The sequence below is a fragment of the Nannospalax galili genome, unplaced genomic scaffold, assembly GCF_000622305.1.
Source record: "Nannospalax galili isolate Female #2095 unplaced genomic scaffold, S.galili_v1.0 scaffold104, whole genome shotgun sequence".
Taxonomy (NCBI): domain Eukaryota; kingdom Metazoa; phylum Chordata; class Mammalia; order Rodentia; family Spalacidae; genus Nannospalax; species Nannospalax galili.
In genome coordinates, this window is record NW_008353596.1 from 2,509,678 (window position 1) to 2,516,410 (window position 6,733).

The 6,733-nt window shown below is 44.2% G+C and overlaps 1 protein-coding gene across 2 annotated transcripts in view; it reads right to left on the reverse strand.

The window, feature by feature from the left end:
- Window positions 1-6,733, reverse strand: part of Sh3pxd2b (SH3 and PX domains 2B) — a 92,928-nt gene that overhangs the window by 64,678 nt on the left and 21,517 nt on the right. The window lies entirely within an intron of this gene.

Genomic DNA, 6,733 nt, shown 5'->3' on the forward strand with positions numbered 1-6,733 from the left:
TAGGAAGGTGGACCTTTGGGGGAGTCGTAAATGGATTAAGGGCATTAGCTCAGGATGGGTTCACAATGACTGATGCATTTGTCAGAAAAGTGGGTTTGGCCTGCTTTGATCTCTCTCTTGCCTGCTCCTTCCATCTTCTGCCATGGGTTAAGCATCACAAAGGCCCTTTTCAGATGCCAGTTGTTAGGTCTTGAACTTCCCAACCTATAAGAAATAAATCTCGATTCTTTACCAATTACTCATCTGTGCTATTCTGTTACAGCAACACAAAGTGGACTAAGAAAAGGGTCTTTCTTCTGTGAGACCCAGGAGAACTGCAAGATTCAGAGCCAGAAAACCCCATATTTCAGTCTCAGCTCTGCCAAGGACCAGCTGGACCAGTCCCTTGCTGTCTCCAAAGCCTTAGCTCCTTCCTCAGTAAAAGGGAACAACAGCCTCTGCCTGCAGAGCTGTGCAGGGATTACACACATGACACTGGGCATGAGAAGGGACGGCAAGGGTCAGCTCCGGCAAGCTACTACTTTCTGCACTATGAGGACGTCTGGCTGCATCCCATATGGTGCAAAAAGCAACATAATTCTTAAAACTTAGACTTTTATCAAGACAAGTCAGAGAACCTGTACTCTTAACCTCTCCTACTCCCTGCATGCTGAGACACCCTGACATTTCCACCTATGAGGACTTAGGCCAAGCCAGATTTTCCCTTATATCCCAGCTTCTCTATCTGTGAACTGGTTTAACAGCACCTTCTTCCTCTGCTTCCCAGGACAGATGCAAGGCTGTGACAAAAAATCAAGAATTGGAACCTTTTTAGCAACCAGAAAGTGTTTCTCTGACCTTTGTTACATGTCACAGCATACACAGGAAACATACACTGACAATAAACTTGGGAAAACTCAGGCTGGCAGTCAGGTACATCCCTCAGTGGACGATAGCCACCAGAGGGCTTTGCTCAGTATTGATTATCAGAGCACCCTGACTTTACTCCTGCAAGCCTCCTTCCTTCCCCATTTTGCCCAGTCCCTTAGAAACAGAAGTGGCGCATTCCATGGTGATTGGGAGAGAGGTAAGCATGTGACCTGGGATGGGCTAATTAGAGCCAGTAAGAGTCAGCCCTGGGTCTCCCACTCTTGAGAAAGACCAGTGCTCTACCTCTGATGGTGCGGGGGTGGGGGAGTGTCCTTCTGTAGCTGGGTCTGCTTGAGAATGAAGCTACATTAGAAGATTCCGAGGTAGTAAACTAACTTTTACATCTATCTCAGCTTGAAGCCAAGTCTACAGATTTGTCACATCTTCTGAGCCAATAATTGCTTCTTGGGCCATAGAGAGTTATATATAATTATAATAGATGTAGCTTAATCAATTATTATTTTACTTGTACATATTTATGGAGTATGGTATAATCTGATACATGCATACCATGCATAGTGATGAAATCCAACTGTGTGATTATATGATTGATATATGATACATATATAATTTCATGCGTGTATGTATGTGCATATGTGTACTACATGTGAGCATATATATCTGTACATACATACATTTAGTGGTGCTGGGGATGGAAAGTGGGCCTTGTTCATGCTAAGAACACACTACCACAGAGCTACACTGCTAACCTCTCACTGAATGTATGTGTGTATGTATGTATGTATGTATGTATGTATATATATTATTTTATTTATTTTCATTTTATGTGTATGAGTGTACTGCCTGCATATATGTAAGTACACCTGTATTGTGCAAAGCACGTGGAGGCCAGAAGAGGTTATTAAATACCCTGGAACTGGAGTTATGGATGGTTGTTAGTTGCCATGTGGGTGCTGGGATTTGAACCTGAGTCCTCTGTAAGAGCAGCCAGTGCTCTTAACCACTGAGCCATCTCTTCAGCTTCATCACCGTGTGTGTGTGTGTGTGTGTGTGTGTGTGTATTATTTATTTACTTTTTTATTTTTTATTTTTTGAGACAGAGTATCCTGGAACTTGCTATGGAGACCAAGCTAGCCTCGAACTCACAGAGATCCACCTGCCTCTGCCTCCCAAGTGCTGGGATTAAAGGTGTGCACCACCATGCCTGGCTCATGCAGGCATATATATCCCTCCAGCTCCTGTGTGTAAAATGGTTTGGAGAAGGGCAAAGACATTAGAAAGGAGACTTCTGCATTGCTAATGAGAAGTTAAAGCTGACAGAAACTGTAGAACTCAGTTAAGCCAATGGGTAAACTGAGGCTTAGAAAGTCAAAACACTGTATTAAAGGCCTCTGCCCCTGGAAATGTTCAAGCGAAGTTTGGATGACTATCTGTTAAAGACACTACAAATGAGGATTTTAAAAAAAGAGAAAAGAAAAAACAGTAAGAAAGACTGTCAAATATTTTGTTTTTCTTAAGCTCAACACAAAGCATACTCCTGTGAATGGAAAACTTGCTTGTACAATTCATTCCCGACCTCTTGTTTACGATCTCTGAAGTTCTTCACATACAGTACAAGAGCTGCAGCGGGCCTAACTGCTTTACTGGAATCAAGCCCTGAACAAAACTTAATGTGGCACTGGCACTTCTAGGGACAGACCAAACTTTCTCCTCACAAGGCTTGTTCTATGCCAGCTTGGCTCTGTGCTGGGGGCGGGGGGAGGCGTTCGGGGCTGGAGGATAGCACATGCCCTGGGTTTTGATGGCACCTCTGCTGCTGTGTGGCACTCACAAGGTGCTGACCTCTGTGGCCATGGTGTCCTTAGCTCTGGAATGGAGACAACGGTCTCCCTGAGGATCACACACAATAACGAACAGTTATGGGCCTTGCCCAGTACCTGGTGCACATCAGGAGAGCACCCTTGCTGTGGTCATCCCATGCTCCTGTCTGGTACCTATCCCCTTCTTTTGGCTTCAGCATCAATTTCCCTTGGAGAACCACCTCTTTTTTTTTTCTGCCTTGATGATAAGGGTAGGCATGTCTCCCAGGCCTGGCCAGATATAACACTCTGCTAGGAATGCCTCCATGAAAAGTATTGTTACATGGGAAGCTGAGTGAAGAAGGTTGCACCCTTGTGACACTGCCTGAATCCCTGAGTCCAGGCCAACTCCTGGGCTTTCATGATCACAAGAAAAACAGACTGCTATAGTTTGAGTGTTATTTGGTTGTCCAAAGATCCAAAAGTGACAGCTTGGTTTCTAGGTTTGGAGGCTATGGGAGGTGCTGGGGACCTTTAAGTGCTGGGACATAGTGGGAGGTTTTAGGCGGTTGGAGGAGTGCCCTCAAAGGGGATTGTTGACCTGATCTTAGTCTCTCGCACTTCCTTGCTCAAGAGCTGACTTCCTTGCTCTAACATGCTCCTGCCCTGTCATCCGGCGTCCTCGACAAAGGCCCAAACTCACAGGGATGACCAATCTTGGACCTGAAATTCCAAAACTGTAAGTCAAACAAATCATTTTTTTAAAGCTAGTTACCACAGGTATTTTATTACAGTAATATAAAGCTAATACATAGTATCTTTCTGGTTAAATCCAGTTAAGAGCTAGTTTCTGTTACTTGCAACCAACCCAGTCCTGACCTACCAGACCCTGGCTTTTAGCTTATATCCCAAATTCAGTAACACTCAGTGGTTTGATGTTAATGCATTAAAAGTGACTTCCTCATAATAGCTAGAAAGTGGAAACACACGTGTCCACTTACCAAGGCACAGAACTATGAATGTGTGGAACTATAGGCTGAATGAGTTCCCCAGAAAGCACATGTTGTGAGGTGAAGCCTAACGAGAAGGTTCTGTCTTATGAATCAAATAATGTCACTGTCACAGGAATGGGTTCCTTATAATAGAGGCTTTTTTTAAAAAAAAATTGTTATTTTTATTTTGTGTGTATGCGTGTATTGCCTGCATGTAGGTAAGTGCACCCATGTCATGTAATGCCCATGGAGGTCAGAAGAGGTCATTGGATCCCCTGGAACTGGAGGTATGGACCATATAGGTGCTGGGACTAGAACCCAGGTCCTCTGCAAGAGCAGCCAGTGTCCTTAACCACTGAGCAATCTCTCTAGCCCTCTGTATTTTATGTTACAGATGGTTGTAGCTGCCATGTGGGTGCTGGGATTCAAACCCAGGTCTTCTGCAAGAACAGCCAGTGTTCTTAACCGCTGAGCCGTCTTTCCAGCCCCATAAAAGAGTTTTTTAAAAAGGATAATTTCCACATTCTTTTGTCCCTCTCACTTTCTCTTAGCCTTTCCATCACAAGACGACAGACAGGAAGGCTCACACCAGGGACCCTTTCATCTGGGACTTACCAGCCTCCAGAAATGTGAACCAACCAATTTCTGTTCATTATAAATGAACTATTCTGGGGTATTCAGTTACAGCAGTATAAAATGAACTGAAACACATGGATGAAGAAGATGTGGTGTGTGTGTACACAGTGGAAAACTACTTGGTCTTAAAAGGAAAGAAATGTTAATGTGCATTACAGTGTGGATGGAGGAATTATGCTAAGTGATATAAGCAGTTCTGTGCAATTGTGAGGTAGCTCCAGCCAGAAAGCAGGATGGTGGTTGCCAGAGGGTGAAATGAGGATTGGTTGTTTAGGGCTGAGTTTGAGCTAAGGAAGATGAAGACTCAGGAATGGATGGTGGTGAGGTTTACACAGAAACTGTACAGTTGAAGATGATTGCTATTTTTAAATATGTATATGTGTATGTATATTTTATCACAGTATAAATTGTTTTTTACAAAGAAGATTTCTTGTGGTGCTTTACATATTCCACATCCTGTTCCCTGGATATGATCCTAAAACCTTTTCCACAGCATATTCCTCAAGGCATGTGTGGCCTGAGAAGGGCATCTCTATAGGATGTATTTTTAAAAATCTCCAGACTCAAGAGTAGAAAGTAAGTACTCAAAGAGACACATAAAAGAAGACCTGATTAGACACTTCACCAAAGGGGATGTGGGCAGCAAGGAAGCCTGTGAAAAGACAGCCAGTGCATGAGCAACCACAGAGGCAAACAGAAGCCATGGTGCGAACCAGGAGGATGCTGCAGTTTGGTGAATGTCCTCATAAGGCCCATGTGTCACAGGCTTGGTCACCAGTCTGCGGTGGAGTCATTAGTAAGTGGAGACTTCTAGAAAGAAGTTGCCCTTGAAGAGTATGCTGGGACCCCATCACGAAGAATTGCCCCATCAAGAACTTCTACACAATGTATGCCACCATCACAGATCCAAATGCAAAAGAGCCAACTGAACATAGACCTCTGAAACCAGGAGCCAAAGTGAGCATCCCTTCTTATAAGTCGTTTATCTCGGGCATTTTGTTACAGTAACAGAAAAGTAACACAACTAGACATCTAGCATCATGAATGAATGGAAAAATACTGATGGTGCTGCCTATAATCCCAGCATCTGGGAGGCTGAAGCAAGAGGATTAGGAATTCGATGCCAGCCTGGGCTATACAGTGAGGCCCTGTCCTCATCACCATCCTGTCAGCTTTCTAGTCACTGTGACGGAATGTCTCACAGTTTCAGAGGTGTCTCAGGCTCCTCACACATGTGGCGAACATACATAAATGTAGGCAAAACACTCATACACATAAAATAAAAATAAATCTTTACCCAAAACCCCTGTTTCTGATGACTTTATTTCCAGATTTTTAAATACTGTGTAAATGCTCTGTGACCTATGATGTATTATGTCCCAAGCCGAACATTTTAAGTAGAAAATATACTGACTTTACCTGACCTCCCAGTACCCCAACTCAGCCATGCCATGAAGTGTCTATGGTTCACCACAGGAGAATCTGACTAAACAGCACCAACCCGAGAAAAGTAAAACTCAAAATCAAAGTGTGGTTTAAAGCCAAATGACAAGTCAAACTGTCACAAGTCAGGGGCCACCTGTATTTTCTACCCCAGGCCAGCATCTTCTGTTATCCTGGCTTGGTCCCCATGGCCACCATGTACTGGGTGCAAGTACGGCCAGTGCCACAGGATGCAAAGTGTGAGGTGGCAGGTGCTGACTCCAGAAGGCTGGGGACTCAAGTGGATTCAGCTGTGGGCTCTTCACTCTGAACTTAGTGTGTGAGGTAGGGTAAGCCATCTGCCTCTTAGAACATTTGTGTTCTCTGCAATACGGGTAAGATTGCTAGTCCTTCCTACCTCCCAGGCTGATTGAAAGTTCCAGAAATGGAGCACTTGCAAAATAAAATCTCAACTTATGACTGGGACTTGCAGGAAAATGTTCTCCAAACATTGCTCAATCCTTCACCCTTATTACCTTTAGCAGGTTCATATCTAGGTTGTGGGCTTCAGGCTCCAAGTGCCTTCAGGGTCACCACAGAGGATGTAAGCCCTGCTTCTAGGGTGAACAGCGAAAGGGGGAGGATGGAGAGTGGCTCAGGGGTTAAGAGCACTGGCTACTCTTTCAGAAGATCTGGGTTCAAATCCCAGCACCCACATGGCATCTAACCACTATCCATAACTCCAGTTCCATACCAGTTCCAGGGGATCTGACACCCTCTTCTGTCCTCCATGGGCACTGCATGACATAAGTACACTTACATACGTTTAGGCATAACACTGGTACAATGTCTACCACTCTCGAGTCCAGCCTTGGCAGACAAAAGAAAAAGGAGGAGGAACCCAACAGAGGGATGCTTTGGAAGTTCTCATCAAGAAATTCCAATGGACTCTGATATGAACATTTGAAATTTGCTCTGTTCTGACTTTTTTCTGGTTTCCTGTTTAGAACTTAT